This window comes from Bubalus bubalis, chromosome 7, assembly GCF_019923935.1.
Source record: "Bubalus bubalis isolate 160015118507 breed Murrah chromosome 7, NDDB_SH_1, whole genome shotgun sequence".
Taxonomy (NCBI): Eukaryota; Metazoa; Chordata; class Mammalia; order Artiodactyla; family Bovidae; genus Bubalus; species Bubalus bubalis.
In genome coordinates this window covers 21,244,607-21,263,805 of record NC_059163.1, presented here as the reverse complement: position 1 = coordinate 21,263,805, position 19,199 = coordinate 21,244,607, and the positions used below count along the sequence as shown (strand labels likewise).

At 41.8% G+C, this 19,199-nt stretch overlaps 1 protein-coding gene across 13 annotated transcripts in view; it reads right to left on the bottom strand.

Annotated features, from left to right (window-relative positions):
* The window catches only part of RASGEF1B (RasGEF domain family member 1B), a 181,991-nt gene that overhangs the window by 43,474 nt on the left and 119,318 nt on the right, over positions 1–19,199 (bottom strand). The window contains exon 1 of one of the 13 annotated variants that reach the window (XM_006068179.4): positions 1,520–1,680. The exons of the other annotated variants lie outside the window; for them this stretch is intronic. The gene's annotated coding sequence lies outside the window, so the exon portion shown is untranslated. Of the gene's footprint in view, positions 1–1,519; positions 1,681–19,199 lie in introns of those variants that run through there. 13 annotated transcript variants of the gene reach the window in all.

Below are 19,199 nucleotides of genomic sequence, written 5' to 3'. Positions count from 1 at the left end.
GTTATGAAAATCTCAACAGCCAAGCATTTTTATTTTTATTTCCTCTTAGAAGTCACTTCTACATTTGCCCTAAACCTCACCTGACTAGTTGTTTTCCTCCCAAATCTCTGATCAGGCATATACTCTGGTGAACTGTAACCTCCTTGTTTCTTAGCCTAAGCTTATCACCATGGTCTATGTTTTAAATTAAGACACAGCCATCACATGCTAAGCTCTAGACGCTGTCTTCAGAAGGAAAGAATAATTATTCACCCCATCTGAGTCTGACTGTACCAGACATTAATCAAGAGGCCTGATCCCTGAACTCTTCCCCTTTATGCACCCAGTTCAGAGACCCTCCCAGGCCATCAGATCATCGAGGTCTAAATATAGATCTACGCGCACCAGCAGTCCCTGACCACCGTCACATGGTGCTGCTGACGAAGGACTCCTTGGAGACGCTTTCGACCCAAACACATGTACACAAATGTGTGTGCATATCCATCCATATACACTATACCCACCGAATTCGTTAGCAAAGATGGGCATATCCATCCACTCAGAAAAGAGGGTCGCTCCCTAGAGATGCCCTCTTGGTACACTTGCGCCACTCTGCACTGTCAGAGGACTTAGCTACGTTGCTCTCCCCTGACCTGCGCGGATCACATTGGGGTAAGGTGAGAATCAATATTCCAGTGGTACGTAGACAGACAGACACACCTACGTACCCTCCAGCCCCCCTGTTCTTTTTCCCAGGAACGGCAATGAAGTTTCCACGGTTCCCCGAGAAAGGAGCCTCCCTCCCGCCAGCAGCCCGCGAGGCTCCCAGGTACCCACAGTTCAGATTACTATCTCCCAGCCAGGTGACCCAAGACGACTCACCTGAGCTCAGGCAAGAGCAAGGGGAAACTGTCCCAAGTAGCCAGCCAAACGGAGGAATTAAAGAATATCACCGTGTCAATGGTGAGCACATGACTTCTGTTCCCTTGTCTCTTCTAAGAGTCAAACCTTAAGATTGTAAGGCTCCGACACCAAAAATAAACAGCTCCCCTCCCCCCCACCCACCCACGCACGAAAACTAGCCAAGAAGTAGAAGAAAACAACCTAGGAAGGGCGAAGAGGATGAAGAAAGGATGAACAGCGACTAGGACTCGGACAGATCTTCAAAAACTATACCAAGATCTCGAGACAGAAGGCCTGGCTGTGGGATCCGGCTGAGAAAAACAAGGCAAAAACCTAAGCCTGTCCCCTCCTGGACCCCATCGGCTTGGGTCCCGCACCTGTTGGCACCGTGACCGCTCCAAAGGTGGCCCCAGACGCCCTCGGTGGCCAGGCAGGAGAACTCCCCACTCCACTCGCTTTCGCGGAACGCTCTGCACCAGGAGCGCTCGCTCGCCCTGCACTCCCGCCGCCTCCAGGGGCACCGACAGCGGGAGCGAGTCCGAGAGCCTGGGAGAGGGCAGCGCGCGGCAGGGTCGCGCGTTCCCGCAGCCGGGCTCTGGTTTCTCCCAGGAAAACTACTGATCAGGAAACAACTCACCTGCAGATGGACCCCGCGTCCTCGGCTTCCCGACTGTTTTCCGTGTGCCCACCAACGTAACCAAAGGACAGGGAACCAAAGCGCGCGGGAAGATGAGGGGGGAAAAAAGAGAACTCTGTCCAACCAGTCCGGTGGCTTGTTTATACTGAAACTACGGCCGCGGCCGGGGCGCACACCCACTTGGCTCCGAAGGCCCGCCCCCGCCGTCAGCCCCGCCCCGCGCCCGTCCTCACGGGCCAATCACGGCGAAGATCCCCGCCCACTCCGCCACCGCCCCCGGCGCCCGGGACCCGCCCACGCGTCCCCAGGGGCCCGGGACTCCAGCAGCGAGGTTGCCTCCGTACCCTCCCACGCTGCGGAGGCCGGCGGAGCCCGGCGCCGCAGTGTTTACCAGCGCTGGTTCGGCTCGCTCGGTTGGCGTGAGCTTCCTCCCAAGTGCACCTGCCGGGGGCTGTTTGTGCAGTCATGTGTGTGCCTGTGTGTGTTCGTTTATTTGTGTGCTACCTGTAAATACCGGCTCGACTTGTTATACCGTCTCTATTAACATAATTATGAGCTAGAGGTTACTGTCCGTGTAACTTTCAGAAGAGAGCGGAGAGAAACCACAAGAACATTCGCTCAGCAAATATTTACAGAAAACCTGAGTGCTAGGGTTGTGCCAAACGCTGGGGGCACACTCCAGGTTGGTCCCTGACATGACGCTTACAGTCTAGTGGAGGACAAACATTTAAAAAATCGTCACCCGAACAACACGTAAAATTGAGACTGTTACAGGTGCAACAATGAAAGGGAACTGTGCTGTGAAATAAGATTCTGGAGGCAAAGGGGTGGCCTGACCTCAGTAAATGTCTTGCTGTCATGGTAACCTTATACTTGATCATTGGATACTTGATAACTATTTTAGAAAAAGAGGTAAAACCCCCAGTACTTCACCTTGTACTAAGAAAAAGAGACTGGAGGGAAGAAAAGATGAAAAACAGGGGAAGGAAGAGATGCAAGAAAAAGATTTTAAGAAAAATCTTAAAGCATCAGGAGGATACATGTGTATGTATGGCTGAGTCCCTTTGCTGTCTGTCTACCTGAAACTATCACAGCATTGTTAATTGGCTATATGAAGTGAATTGAAAGTAGCTCAGTCCTGTCTACTCTTTGCCACCCCATGGACTGTAGCCTGCCAGGCTCCTCTGTCCATGAAATTCTCCAGGTCAGAGTACTAGAGTGGGTAGCCATTCCCTTCTCCAGGGCATTTTCCTAACCCAGGGATCAAACCCAGGTCTCGATTGCAGGCGGATTCTTTACAGTCTGAGCCACCAGGGAAACCCAATTGGCTATATGCTCCAATACAATATAAAAAAAATAAATAAATACACACACACACACACACACACAGACTCTCTTGCCTGCTATGTGACCTTGGATAAGTAAAGCAGCTTTTCTGAGCTTCTATTTTCCCATGTATAAAACAACATTATTCATACCTGGCCTATAGGACTATAATTAGGATTACTGAGATAGAGGAACGTTTTTTGTCTCTGTGCCATCTTCCCTCCCTCCGTCCTCCTTCCTGGGATGGAAACAGTGCTCTTGAAGTTCACCTTGCCTATGCTTAGCTCATCCCTTCCCTCAGCTTCTTCATCGGTGCCTCCTGGGGCTTCTCTTTCATTAATTATACTCCATCCTTCTCTTCTACAAATGGGTCTCCCCCACCCCACAACTCCCCTCTACCTCCCCGCACCATGACTCAGGAAGCCACTCTCACTTATCTAAGCTTCCCTACAGTTTAAAGAAGGAGCCATAAGGCCAAGACAGCTTGGCATGGCCAGCTAGCTATTCAGAGTAAAGCACCAGGCTTGGGTGGCCCAGCCCTGTTGTGGTTGTGCTGCTTGGCTAGTTTTTCCAGCTCAGTTTTCCACCCTGGTTCTGCAGCAAACAAGCCATAAGAGGTTGGGCAAGTCATTTCCAATCCTGAGGTTCCTGCTCCTGTAGCAATAAATAATAGTTGGAGTAAATCATGATTTCTTAATGGAAATGTTTGACATCCTTTGTAGTAGCCTCCGGATATACCCACCAGCCCAAAAGTTTTGCCCAGTTTTACATTCTGCAGTTTTTCTTTCTTCCATCCAAATAAAAGATGTTTGTTTTAATTTCTCAAAAATATATAATAGATACTATGATACTATTGATTCGGTGCTTTTCCAAACCACATTCCTGCTCCCCATTCTGGCTCATCCCCCAGGGCCCCTTCCAGCTCTCTGTGTGAGAGTAATACATAAGGAGACTGCTCCAGAGTTAGGTGGCTCAAACTCTAATCCTCTATCTCTTAGCCAGTGATCAAACCTTAGAAAAGGCAAGGAAGGATTCTTGAGGCCCAGCTGACTCATCTAAAAAATAGCAGTCATGATTTATAAAAGCAAATTCTTCATGGAACAAGATGAAAAGATATAAAACACAAAATAAGCTTGGAAAAGTATCCCTTGGAGAAGCATTCTCTTACCTCATTATTATTTTTTTAATTTATTTTAGTATTTATTTAATGCTTCCCAGGTGGCGCTAGTGGTAAAGAATCCACCTGCCAATGCAAGAGATACTGGAGACATGGGTTTGATCTCTGGGTGGGGAAGATCTCCTGGAGAAGGGAATCGCAACCCACTCCAGTATTCTTGCCTTAAAAATCCCAGGGACAGAGAAGCCTAGTGGGCTACAGACCATGGTGTGGCAAAGAGTGAACCCGACTGAGCACACATACACACGAGGCCAGGTCTTAGTTGTGGCATGCAGGATCTTTACCTGCAGTATGTGGGATCTTATTTGTACCATGTGGGATCTAGTTCCCTGACCAGGGATCAAATCCGGGCCCCTTGCATTGGGAAAGTGGAGTCTTAGCCACTGCACCACCAGGGAAGTCCCCTGATCTCCCTATTTAAAACTGTAATGCCCTCCCCCATCCATCTCATCCTTCTCTGCTTTGTTGTTTCTTCCATAGCACTTTCTACCATTTAACATACTGTCTATTTTACTTATTAGCATTTGCTTCCCTCCCTTCATTATAATCTAAGTTCCATAAGAGCCAAGTTTGTGGTTTGTTGTTGCAGTTGCGGTCTTTCTGCTGTTTCCAATGTCTAGAACAGTATCTAACACACGATACACACTCGCTATCTATATGTTGGTTGAATGAATGAATGCCTCACAAATGGTAAATAATAGCTTTTATGAGTATGTATTTAATTATCTTTTATCATGAAAAGATATTCATTCCATCCTCTACTTGTCATAGTTTCTTTCTGGTCTTTGGACTCCATTGGCTCAGCTCTTGTCTCTGACATGTTGGTAAGCTCAGTAATGTTGGTCAAACTGATGCAAATAAACCCCTGCTGAGTAGGACCTCACTTGGGTAATAAAAACAGCCACTTGTATTGAGCTTCTATATGGCCAGCTCTGTGCTGAACATTATTTTTCTTTCCCTTCCCTTTGGACCTGAAGCTCACAAAATTAGAACAGTCGTCACGACTGATTCATGTCCCACATTCCTCCTTTTATTTCACTCTCTTTCATTTCCCATCTAAGACCCCACTTCTCACCCAAAGCCACTTACTCCTTCTCACAGATGTGGTACGGATGTTTTGATCTGCCTTTCATGAATGATGATGTGTATTTTATGTGAGCACCATAAGAGTTTATTTACCTAAACATTATTGTGTAATCCATCTCATTTTCTTTCTCGTGGTTTTTTCTAAGTTTTGATCATCTATCCATCCATGTTGACATAAGTTGATGGTGTTCATTTCGTTTACTCGCTGTTGAGTATTTCATCATGTTCATTTTATGGACTGAGCGACTAACACTTTCACTTTCATATTTGTGTACATTATTGTTTGTCCTCAGCAAAACTCTGGGATATAGGTACTGTTTTCTCCATTTATGAGATAAGGTATTAAGGCTTAAGAAGGTAAATAACTGCCAAGAACATTCAAATGAAGAAGCCATGAATTAAACTTGTATCTCTCTGATTCCAATGTTCCAATCCACTCTACAGAATGGATATAATTACTCTAAGATTTTTGAAATAGTATCTGAAAAAAATCCTCTATTTCTTGGTCATATCACATGTCCAAGATATTTCTGTTAAAACTAGTAACTATGTGTATATAAATTAAACCAGAGTCTGGCTTTTTCATTGCTCTTAAAACTGGTAGATATATGTAGATAAACCAGAGACCAGTTCTTTTCATTGCGAAGCAATGTTTATCACTAGTCTCAGACACAAGTTAAATATCATTTTTGTGGCTTATGATTTTCTTAAGACACAAGAAATTTAAATGAAAATCTCACAAAGATAGCCTTCAAATGCTTAAAGTGCATCATATCAAAGAGGAATAAGGCTCCAGAACACCAAATAGAACTAAATAGGGAAAAGTATAAAGGAATGGACCAAGGCTTCAGAGTAAGAAAAACAGTAACAAAGGTCTGTCTAGTCAAAGCTATAGTTTTTTCCAGTAGTCATGTATGGATGTGAGAGTTGGACCATAAAAAAGGCTGAGTGCCAAAGGATTGATGCTTTCGAATTGTAGTGCTGGAGAGAAGACTCTTGAGAGTCCCTTGGACTGAAAGGAGATCAAACCAGTCCATCCTAAAGGAAATCAGTCCTGAATATTCATCGGAAGGACTGATGCTAAAGCTGAAGCTCCAATACTTTGGCCACCTGAGGCAAAGAGCTGATTCATTGGAAAAGATCTTGATGCTGGGAAAGATCGAAGACAGGAGGAGAAGGGGATGACAGAGGATGAGATGGTTGGATGGCATCACCAACTCAATGGACATGAGTTTGAGCAAACTCCAGGAGATGCTGAAGGACAGGGAAGCCTGGCATGCTGCAGTTCATGGGTCACAAAGAGTTGGACATGATTTAGTGACTGAACAACAATGCTCCCAATAGAAAAGCAGCCTTTTTTGGTATTGAATTCCCTCTCTCTGGATCTTAAAGGGCCGTATGAAATGGCCAAGTAACTCTCCAGAACACTTCCACATATTCTCTTTCATTTAGCTTCTTAGTGTCACTCTGAAATATGAAGATGAAGAGTCTAAGGATATGGAATCTTAGCTCCAAGTTTATATATGGCAGGAAACAAAGGCATAGGTCACACTGCTTATCAACAGCCAGTCTAGACCACATCCTCAGCCTTCTCACTTTCAAAGCCAAGGAAGACAAACCCATGTTTTATAAGTATGAGGTACACTGCCTCACATATATTTTGACAGAAGATTACAAGAATTTCAGAAAGCAGAAACAGGAAGAATGACCAGATGCAATTAAACAGTTCCTAAGCAAGGTATGTTAGTATAAGTTTGCAGCTGGTTAATTTGTCCTTTGTCTGAACTAATCGCAGCTTCTCTGGATATGCAAAATCAACAGATGAAAAGAAACCAAACTCTATAATACCTAGGTACTGCACAGATACCATTATTTTATATAAAAGGGTGGGAAAAGCGATTGCTTTTGCATGAGAATCAATTTAAAGGAAGAGGGAGGAAAGAAAACCACAAGATTCCCCCCGTACTGCACCCTTTCACAAAGGGAGGATGAGATACTAGCGTGGTGTGGCTCAGTAGAGACAAAGACATTTTGGAATCAGAGGTCTGATTTGTTGGCATCGTCTGTTTGGATTCTCCCTTTCATGTGGCTATAATGGGATGATGAGATGTTGATCAGGTCAATTAGAGCAGCCTGGCTCTAGACCTTACAAAAAAACCCTTATATTCCCCTGCTTTTTAGCATGAGTTTTCCCTGACTTCCCTTTCCTCATCTGAGACCCTAGAGTGAAACAGGGAAGGAAGCTGCTTGGCATGCTTGGGTTTCGTGGCCTCTTCCTCATTCTAGCCTGAGTAAAACGAATTCTGCCCATGGGCCCTCCTAGCCTATGAGGGGGCCATGTTGGAATTTCACAGTAATAAAGCATGTATGTGTTTGACACTGACCTCTGTTCCTACCTTTTCCTGGAACCTGAAGGAAGGATGGTGAGCACAGGACCTGAAAATTTAGATATTCAAGATTCTGAGTCCCTGGCCCTTCACAACGATAAAATGAACCCTGCCACTTGGGAGGAATTTTTGCAACGAAACACATGATTGGGTCAGCCTTGGAATGGTCTCCTCAGTAATAACTCCTAACAATTGTTATCATTTACAATACTCTTTCACAGCACTGTCTCATTTAGGGAGAATACTGAGTTCATGAAGGTGACTCCGTTCTAATGGTGGTTATTACAGAGGCATATATTTTCCTTTCCTGGGATCACTAAAAATATTATAGACAGCCATTCATTTAGATTTGCTAGGAAGTTACCACTAAGCAAAAGGGAATTGACTAGAAAAGGTAACTTCAGGGAAGTCTCTTCCACACATCTAGGTGATCCTCTAGGTGACAAATTGTCACTGTTTGTCTGCTGGACTTTAAAGTTGTACAGAAGAATGTCACAACTGCATGGAAAATTCCACAAAGTAGGTAGGTTTACATAGTAGGTTTTCAAAGTGCCCTAAAAAGATGTAAAAGTTACCATATTGTCATTTATACCAGACAAGAACTACAGAAAAGCAAATATATTATTTTTCCTTTATAAGCATCATTACTTTGCTCATTTGCCAATTCTTACTTATTCATACAAAGTAATTTTTGCAATACCCTCAGAAGGCATATTGATATCGAGAAACAATATTGCTTGGCCTGGTTATGAGACAATCTCATCATCATTGATTATATAATGCATAGTGATTTTTTTTTAATACAGAGAAAGAAATATTTCATAACCTTAAGCACTATTTTAATATAATGTATCAGTTTGAGCAAACTCCAGGAGATGGTGAAGGACAGGGAAGCCTGGTGTGCTGCAGCCCATGGGGTCACAAAGAGACGGACACAGCTGAGCAACTAAACAACAATAAATCATTCTTTTGAGAGGAGATTCAACTATATTTAACATGAATTTATTTAGATAAATATTCTTCATCTTGTAAAATCTTTATAGTGAATGGTAGACATACTATTTCTCTAGTTCAAATTTCTCTTTATAGTGGTTTGGTCTGCTTTCTTGCAGAGGAGTTGATCTTATAATGAATGAAGAAAAAGTTTTATGTTTCATATTCTTACATCCTTTAATATTGTCTGATTATTTTGCTAGACAGTCCCCTCAGTTTTGACTAATTACCAGTCTATGTCCTAGAACATCGAGTGTTGTAGGGAAGGGAGAAAATGAATAATAGAATAATAAAATCTTAGAGCTGAGAAAAATTAATGATCATCTCTGTTCATCTTTCCCCACCTCAATGCCACCAACCAAGGCATTTATTAATTGAGGAAATTGAATACTAAGAGATTAGATGATCTCTCCAAGGCCATCCAACAAGGTAAGAGCCAAGGTTATACAAGTCAAAGAGCCTGGATGGCAAGTCAAAGACTTCAAAACCTACCTGATTTGACTTCCTAATCATTCATTCAGGGCTGAAATTTGTGGAGCTACTTTGAGGTTCAGTTCAGTTCAGTTCAGTTGCTCAGTCATGTCCAACTCTTTGTGACCCCATGGACTGCAAGACGCCAGGCCTCCCTGTCCATCACCAACTCCCAGAGCTTACTCAAACTCATGTGAGTTGGTGATGCCATCCAACCATCTCATCCTCTTCATCCCCTTCTCCTCTGGCCTTCAATCTTTTCCAGCATCAGAGTCTTCAAATCAGTCAGCTCTTCCCATCAGGTGGCCAAAGGATTGGAGTTTCAGCTTCAACATCAGTCCTTCCAATGAATATTCAGGACTGATTTCCTTTAGGATGGACTGGTTGCATCTCCTTGCAGTCCAAGGGACTCTCAAAAGTCTTCTCCAACACCACAGTTCAAAGCATCAATTTTTCAGCACTCAGTTTCTTTAAGTCCAACTCTCACAACTATACGTGACTACGGGAAAAACAATAGCTTTGACTAGATGGATCTTTGTTGACAAAGTAATGTCTCTGCCTTTTAATATGCTATCTAGGTTGGTCATAACTTTTCTTCCAAGGAGTGTCTTTTAATTTCATGGCTGCAATCACCATCTGCAGTGATTTTGCAGCCCCCCAAAATAAAGTCTGACACTGTTTCCACTGTTTCCCCATCTATTTGCCATGAAGTGATGGGACCAGATGCCATGATCTTTGTTTTCTGAATGTGGAGCTTTAAGCCAACTTTTTCACTCTCCTCTTTCACTTTCATCAAGAGGCTCTTTAGTTCTTCTTCACTTTCTGCCATAAGGATGGTGTCATCTGCATACCTGAGGTTATTGATATTTCTCCCAGCAATCTTGATTCCAGCTTGTGCTTCATCCAGCCCAGCATTTCTCATGATGTACTCTGCATATAGGTTAAATAAGCAGGGTGACAATATACAGCCTTGACATACTCCTTTTCCTATTTGGAACCAGTCTGTTGTTCCATGTCCAGTTCTAACTGTTGCTTCCTGACCTGCATACAGGTTTCTCAAGAGGCAGGTCAGGTGGTCTGGTATTCCCATCTCTTGAAGAATTTTCCACAGTTTATTGTGATCCACACAGTCAAAGGCTTTAGCATAGAAAATAAAGCAGAAATAGATGTTTTTCTGGAACTCTCTTGCTTTCTCGATGACCAAGCCGATGTTGGCAATTTGATCTCTGGTTCCTCTGCCTTTTCTAAAACCAGCTTGAACATCAGGAAGTTCACGGTTCACGTAGTGCTGAAGCCTGGCTTGGAGAATTTTGAGCATTACTTTACTAGCATGTGAGATGAGTGCAATTGTGCGGTAGTATGAGCATTCTTTGGCATTGCCTTTCTTTGGGATTGGAATGAAAACTGACCTTTTCCAGTCCTGTGGCCACTGCTGAGTTTTCCAAATTTGCTGGCATATTGAGTGCCGCACTTTCACAGCATCATCGTTTAGGATTTGAAATAGCTCAACTGGAATTCCATTACCTCCACTAGCTTTGTTTGTAGTGATGCTTTCTAAGGCCCACTTGAATTCACATTCCAGGAGGTCTGGCTCTAGGTCAATGATCACACCATTGTGATTATCTGGGTCATGAAGATCTTTTTGTACAGTTCTTCTGTGTATCCTTGCCACCTCTTCTTAGTATCTTTTGCTTCTGTTACGTCCATACCATTTCTGTCCTTTATTGAGCCCATCTTTGCATGAAATGTTCCCTTGGTATCTCTAATTTTCTTGAAGAGATCTCTAGTCATTCTCATTCTATTGTTTTCCTCTATTTCTTTGCACTGATCACTGAGGAAGGTTTTCTTATCTCTCTTTGCTATTCTTTGGAACTCTACATTCAAATGGGTATATCTTTCCTTTTCTCCTTTGCTTTTCACTTCCCTTCTTTTCACAGCTATTTGTACAGCCTCCTCAGACAGCCATTTTGACTTTTTGCATTTCTTTTTCTTGGGGATGGTCTTGGTCCCTGTCTCCTGTACAATGTCACGAACCTCCATCCATAGTTCATCAGGCACTCTGTCTATCAGATCTAATCCCTTAAATCTATTTCTCACTTCCATCATATAATCATTAGGGATTTGATTTAGATTATACCTGAATGGTCTAGTGGTTTTCCCTACTTTCTTCAATTTAAGTCTGGATTTGGCAATAAGGAGTTCATTATCTGAGCCACAGTCAGCTCCTGGTCTTGTTTTTGGCGACTGTATGGAGCTTCTCCATCTTTGGCTGCAAAGAATATAATCAAACTGATTTCAGTGTTGACCATCTGATGAACTTTGAGGTTATGGAAGTATAATTTGTTTTCAAATACTGATGACAAATACTCTCTACTAAATACTTCTTGATGAAATGATAAAGAAGAATTCATTAGGTGTTGCTAATACCTTTTATTAGATTTCTCTAAATATTGCTAATATCATTTATCTATTTAATATTCAAGATAGTAATATAGTAAACTCTCGGTTGCTTTATCATTAACATAACCATAGTTTAGACTATTAGTCAGACTTTATAAACTGTACTCAAGAAATTATGAAATCCCCTGGCAGTCCAGTGGTTAGGACTCTGAGCTTTCACTGCTATGGGTCTGGGTTCAACCCCTGGTTGTGGAACTAAGATCCCACAAGTTGTGGAGCATGCCCTTCCCCCAAAAAAGAAATAAAAAACCTTCTTTAGTAAGCATTTGCTGTTGTCATCATGAAAATATATACCTAAAAGGTATTTTTTATTTAATTTAATAAAATAATTTTCATAAGACTGTATCCTCTTTCATAAATATTATAGCATTGTTGTGATTTCTAGATAATTTTGTGAAGTTTAATTCTGTAAAATGTCCAGACGTTTTGACTCATGGACAGCCATTATTTTCATAGTAACAGCAACATTTCTGTTCAATATATTTAAATATTGCTGTGAAATATGTAATACTAAGTATATTTTTATGCACAAAAACAAATGGGGCAGATCATATAATTTAATTATTTCACTGAATTAGAATGGCTGTCCCTGGGAAGGGGTGGGGGTGGGATTGGGCATGGAAGACAACTTTATGTGAAGTGTTTTTGCTGTTGTTGTTCAGTCACTAAGTCATGTCTGACTCTTTGAACCACATGAACTGCAGCACACCAGGCTTCCCTGTCCTTTACTATCTGCCTGAGTTTGCTCAAACTCATGTCCATTGAGCCGGTGATGCCATTCAACCATCTTATGCTCTATCACTCCCTTCTTCTCTTGCCCTCAATCTTTCCCTGCGTCAGGGTCTTTTCCAATATAGTATTTATTTCTTTCATAAAGAAGATATAAAGTAGACACGACAAGATGCTTGATATTATCATTTGTGGGTGGTGAATACACAGGTGTCCATACCTTTTCTTTTTTAAATTTTGTAAAGTTCTTTCAAAAACACAAAAGATTTTTATGGTGAAAATTGGATGTTTTCATATAACTATGTTACATAATCTTAAAATTATTTCTTTTCTTCTTTTTTTCTTTCTTCCTTTCTTGTGCTGTGCCATGCAACACTGGGCTGGAAGAAGCACAAACCAGAATCAAGATTGCCAGGAGAAATATCAATAACCTCAGATATGCAGATGACACCATCCTTATGGCAGAAAGTGAAGAAGAACTAAAGAGCCTCCTGATGAAAGTGAAAGAGGAGAGTGGAAAAAAATGGCTTAAAGCTCAACATTCAGAAAACAAAGATCATGGCATCTGGTCCCATCACTTCATGGGAAATAGAAGGGGAAATAGTGGAAACAGTGGCTGACTTTATTTTGGGGGGCTGAAAAATCACTGCAGATGGTGACTGCAGCCATGAAATTAAAAGACACTTACTCCTTGGAAAGAATGTTATGACCAACCTAGATAGCATATTCAAAAGCAGAGACATTACTTTGTCAACAAAGGTCCGTCTAGTCAAGGCTATGGTTTTTCCAATGATCATGTATGGATGTGAGAGTTGGACTATAAAGAAAGCTGAGTGCCAAAGAATGGATGCTTTTGAACTGTGGTGTTGGAGAAGACTCTTGAGAGTCCCTTGGACTGCAAGGAGAGCCAACCAGTCCATCCTAAAGGAGATCAGTCCTGGGTGTTCATTGGAAGGACTGATGTTGAAGCTGAAACTCCAATCCTTTGGCCACCTGATGGGAAGAGCTGACTCATTTGAAAAGACCCTCATGCTGGGAAAGATTGAGGGCAGGAGGAGAAGGGGATGACAGAGGATGAGATGGTTGGCTGGCATCACTGACTCAATGGACATGAGTTTGGGTGAACTCCGGGAGTTGCTGATAGACAGTGAGGCCTGGCGTGCTGCAGTTCATGGGGTCGCAAGGAGTTGGACACGACTGAGTGACTGAACTGAACTGATGCAGCTTACAGGAGATCAGTTCCCTGACCAGAGATTGAACCCAGATCACGACAGTAAATCTCAGAATCCTAACCACTAGGCCAGGGACTCCCTAAATGTCTGTATTTAAAGTTTTCATTTTAAAGCAATATATACTGGTAAAGTTATTGTTTTACCTTTTCCTGCTCATTTATTAATCACATTTATAAAGTATATCTTAATAAAAAGTCCAGAGAATTTGTGGCTCAGCTGGTAAAGATCTCACTTGCCAATGCAGGAGACACAAGAGACTATAGGTTTAATCCCTGGGTCTAAAAGATCCCCTCAAGAAGGAAATGGCAATCCACTCCAGTGCTTTTGCCTGGGAAATCCCATGGACAGAGGAGCCTGGTGGTGTAGAGTTCATGGAGTCACAGAGTCGGACACGACTGAGCGCACACACACGCATATAAACACACACATACATACACACAAAAAATTATATATATGAAAACTTTTTTAAAGAACGTTATGCATCTCACAGAGTTTATCAAGATTATTAGCTTTCTCTTGCTGTGATGTGACTGTGTGTATATTCTCTCAGACTGTGATGTTTATTATGAGTATTAAACCCACAAAAGAGCTTTGAGTCTGGATAGAAATCTTCTTTAAGGTCAAACCTCATACACATTAACACCACTAGCATATGACTAATGTTTCTAGGGCTTGGAATTAACTAGTGATAACCTTAGAATCTACAGTTACCCACATAATTATCTCCAATTAGCTGTCTCTGAAGAGTGGTCAAGAATGAAAGGAAAATGGAGGTTGAATACATGGAAATGTCTATTACTGGAATAGTCCATTCACTTCAGGTCTGTTGAGAGAGTCAGAGTATATGTTTTCAAGATGTGTTTGATGAGTAAATGGGGTGGAAGGACATGCCTGTTGCCAGCAGAGGTGAAATTTGGAAAGAGATGGAATAAATAGAAAATTTCTGGTCCAGAACATATTTCTCAGTGACTTTAAAGAGATTATCTCCCAAGAAAAAGCATGCAAGGAAATAAGCCTAAGAAAGACCAAGGCCTTCTCTGTGAAAGGATGAATTTAACAGCTCTCACAACAAGAAATCCACAACAGAAGGTCAAATAAAATATCTTAGCCTGGATAAAATCCTCCAAATATATAAAACACTTGTCTTAAGTTCTGTTTTGTTTCTTAAGAACTCATAACAAACTCTTTTTGAAATGCCCTGCCTTCCTAAGTTAAAAGTCAAATACCAGCTGTTACAAAAGGCAGTTGTGAGCCCAAACTTTCTAACTTCCAAAATACTAACAAGCTGTACTTTTCCCCCCAGAATAGCTGAACTGGGACATACTGTTTCGAAAATATCTCTAAATAGATGCAATTTTGGCTAGCCCTGCCCCCACTCTTGCACTAAGGCTAATAGTTGACAGTGGTCATTTTTTAATTCAAAACATACAACAAAATAAAAATGAATGTGAATTTTGGCCTGTGGCTTTCCACCAGTGAGGGAAAAACCTAGCCTTTAAAGTATATCACAGTGATATAACTCTAGGAACATCTAGCTTGATAAGGTGCCTATACTAGGTTTCACAATTTTTTACAGGAGCTTTTAGGCTTTCTTTCCTTTTATTTTTCTTTTATCTTCTTTTTTCAAAAATTTCCCTTTCTTTCTTTCTCTGTGATTTACATAGCAGGGTAATTTTTTACTCTAAATCTCAGAGTAATTAAACCAGGAAGAAGTAATGTTTGAATCTGTTAGACAGTTATCTTAGGGAGAACCAACCAATATATTGAAATAAGTCATTTGCAAAAAAGGCTAGCTGAACTTGTTCCAGAGGATACAAAATGAGGAAGAAAATGTAAAACAGGACAGCCTGTTGAGAGCAGATAACAGAAGGGACTCATTTTCTCAACTGTAAAGTGAAAGCAGTGAACACTCTTTGAAAGGGACCCTGGACGGTATAGGAATAAGTATTAATAACAGGGATCCTATTGGAGAAGGCAATGGCACCCCACTCCAGTAGTCTTGCCTGGAAAATCCCATGGATGGAGGAGCCTGGTAGGCTGCAGTCCACAGGGTCGCTAGGAGTCGGACACGACTGAGCGACTTCACTTTCATGCATTGGAGAAGGAAATGGCAACCCACTCCAGTGTTCTTGCCTGGAGAATCCCAGGGATGGGGGACCCTGGTGGGCTGCCGTCTATGGGGTCGCACAGAGTCGGACATGATTGAAGTGACTTAGCATAGCATGGAGAAGTTAACATCTCAGATTCTTAGTTTTCTCAACTGTAAAATGAGGGGTTGGAGATTCGATTTCAGAGGTGTTTTCTAGCTGGCAAATACTACTTCATATTAATACTGTTTTTAATTGTCAGTTTTTAGACTTATTCCATCTGGATGCCTCAGCAGAGAGCCAAGAGGCCTGAGGAGGCCCAGAAGTGATGGACTTGACCCAACTCTACAGACTTGGTTATGACTATAGTTCTGGTTATATCTTTCCCCAGAGTTCATTGTCTGCATTATTATAGTGATGAGGATGCTTCAAAGAGTCCCCAGGGATCTGTTGTCACTTTGCCTAAGGCTCGGCCTAACACTAGAGGCAGTGGCTGCAACTCACCATCACACAGCATAGTGATACCTCTGTTCTGCATCTGGTTTCATAAGCTTTGACATTCAGCTTCAGTGATTGAAGGTCTGGGGCTAATTTGGGGGGCTAATTTCTTATCTAACAGATGTGCATTTCATATAGGGTGACCAAGCACCTCAATCTGCTCAGGACTATCCTGGTTCTGGGCTTCCCTGGTGGCTCAGTGGTAAAGAATCCACCTGCAATGGAGGAGACTCAGGCTCAATCCCTTGGTCAGGAAGATCCCCTGGAAAAGGGAATGGCTACCCACTCCAGTATTCTTTCCTGAAGAATTCCATGAACAGAATCAGATGGTAAAGAACCTGCCTGCAATGCAGTAGACCTGGGTTTGATCTGTGGGTGGGGAAGAACTCCTGGAGAAGGGAATGGCTACCCCCTCCCCCTGTATTCTTGCCTAGAGAATTCCATGGATAGGGAAGCCTGGCAGGCTACAGTCCATGGGGTCACAAAGAGTCAAGCACAACTAAGCAACTAACACTTTCACTTCATATTTTTTTCACTGCATCCTGGTTGTAGCCCCCCAAATCCTATGTCTTGGGCAAACCCTTAGCTCCTGGCAAATTGGCACAGTTGGTCAGCCTAATTTCACAGTTTACCAAGAACCTACTATGGGTTTGGCCCTAGAAAAAAGGAAACCTCATGAGAACAAAGCGGACAAGATTCCTGCTGTCATGAGGCTACCATCCACGTGGGTGAGACAGACATTAAACAAGGGAATAAATAATAAATAATCATTACAGATGGTGGTCATCACTGGGAGGGAAACAGCTGTTGGGCTTTGCTTAGAGGGGGTCAAAAAGATTTCTCTTGAATTAGACCTGAAGGATATGAAGTTGGTCATGAGTATTGCCAAGACAGGTAAGTTTTAGATCATTTCTAAAAATTAAGAGATATTTCAAGAAAATCTTAGGAGAATATTATTCTCCAAAACTGTTTATCCATTTATGTGCTTACTGTTAGAATCAGATGTAGAATAAAATGCTTATAGAATAATTAGAATAGAAATGCACTCACACAAAGACCTAATCTACAATGCCAACAGTACCCACAATACTTGGTATTAGGTGTCAGTATCTATTAAATAAATAAAGGAGAGTAATATTTTGATTTATTAATACTATGTAGCTACCCTAAACTTACTTTTCCCAAATTATATCTTTTTTCTCAACCAGAATATCTATGAGGCAGATGGAATTATAGATCCTATGGACCATGGAACAGCCATGAAGCTACAGGTGAGGGCTCTTCTAAGCCAGTCTGTGCCTGCTGCTCCAAGCCCTTTCCTTTGCTCTGTGCCCAGGCATCAGCTCACAGGATGTTAGGTGTTCTGCTACCCAAGTTGAGGAGCGATAGATCTTCAAGACTTCAGCTTTATTGGTGTCTCTATTGGTGGGCTGTGGTGTGACTAATTAAAAGAAGGTCCAAGTCTAGCAAACTCTAGCTAGATTCTAGCAGAATCTAACAAATGAACTAATTTACCTTTTCCATCAGGAAATTTCTCAAGTCCCTTGAAACAGCTCATTATTATTACTTTCTCACTTGTTTTTTTTTTAACTTTTTATTTTATATTGGAGAAAAACTGATTAAACAGTTATGTTGTGATAGTTTCAGGTAGAGAGCAAAGGGACTCAGACATAAAAATACATGCATCTATTCTCCCCCAAACCCGAAAGAATACATGCAGCCCAATGTTCATTGCAGCATTGTTTACAATAGCCAAGACACAGGAATGGATAAAGATGTGCTGTGCTGTGCTTAGTCACGCAGTCGTATCTGACTCTTTGTGACCCCATAGATTGTAGCCCGCCAGGCTCCTCTGTCCATGAGATTCTTCAGGCAAGAATACTGGACTGGGCTGCCATTCCCTTCTCCAGGGGATCTTTCCAACCCAGGGATCAAACCCAGGTCTCCCACATTGCAGGTGGATTCTTTATCATCTGAGCCACCAGGGAAGCCCAAGAATACTGGAGTGGGTATCCTATCCTTTCTCCAGGGGAACTTCCTGACCCAGGGATCAACCCAGGGTCTCCTGCATTGCAGGTAGATTCTTTACCAGCTGAGTTACCAGAGAAGCCCGAAGATGTGCAACAATATATACAATGGAATATTACTCAGCCATTAAAAATGAAATAATACCATTTGCAGCAACATGGATAGACCTAGAGATTGTCATACTGACAGAAAAGGAGAAATGTAGTATGACATCCCTTATATGAGAAATCTAACAGATGAACTTACATACAAAACAGAAACAGACTCACAGATTTAGAGAATGAACTTATGGTTGCCAGGGAGGAAGGATAGGAGGAAGGAATAGTTAGGGAGTTTGGGATCGACATGTACATACTGGTCTATTTAAAATGGATAATCAACAAGGTCCTGGTGTATAGCACAGGGAACTCTGCTCAATGTTATGTGGCAGCCTGGATGGGAGGGGAGTTGGACTTTCTCACTTCTGATCATAGTACCTTTATTTTCTCAGTTACTCAGGCTACAGACCTCAAAGCCAACTTGGCCTCTTTATCCAGGCTTATTGCCTACATCCAGTCAGTAGCTATATCCTCTAATTTTTCTACCCCAAAATCCCCCTTACTTTCCCTCACCATTCTAGTCCCATTGCATTCAGAGAATAGAGAAATGACCACCTACCCAACTCCCACCCCTGCATCTCCCAACAGGACACATACAGATACGCATACAGCACATTTCTAGATTAGACTAGGTCTGATATGTGAGATCTCAGAAACTTGAATTGTTCAGTTGCTCCAAAACTGATAGTAGTTTTTCATACTGAAGCCTGAAGGTTTTCAACCAAACTTTCCAATCTTACCTCTTATTTTGCTTTTACATGTATAGTAATACAACTGAGTTTACTACCTGTCTCTGGAAATTTTTTTTTTACATTTTCCCATTTCTATGACTTTCCTCAGACTCTTCCATTTACCTGGAATGTCATTTCTTAGTTCCAAAATATATTACAAATAACTATTCCTGTCTGAATTTTAGAAACCCATTGAAAATATCATCATTTTAAGTTCCTAGAGGGAACTTTTAATACCTGGCACAAGCTTAATAAATGAAGTCACAATGACCATCACACTGATCATTAATTTTATTTTTTCAAAGCAAAACACATCTTTACTAAGTTTTCTCCAGCAATATCAGCCTCTCTCCTATTTAAAAAGTATGTGTTTCCTG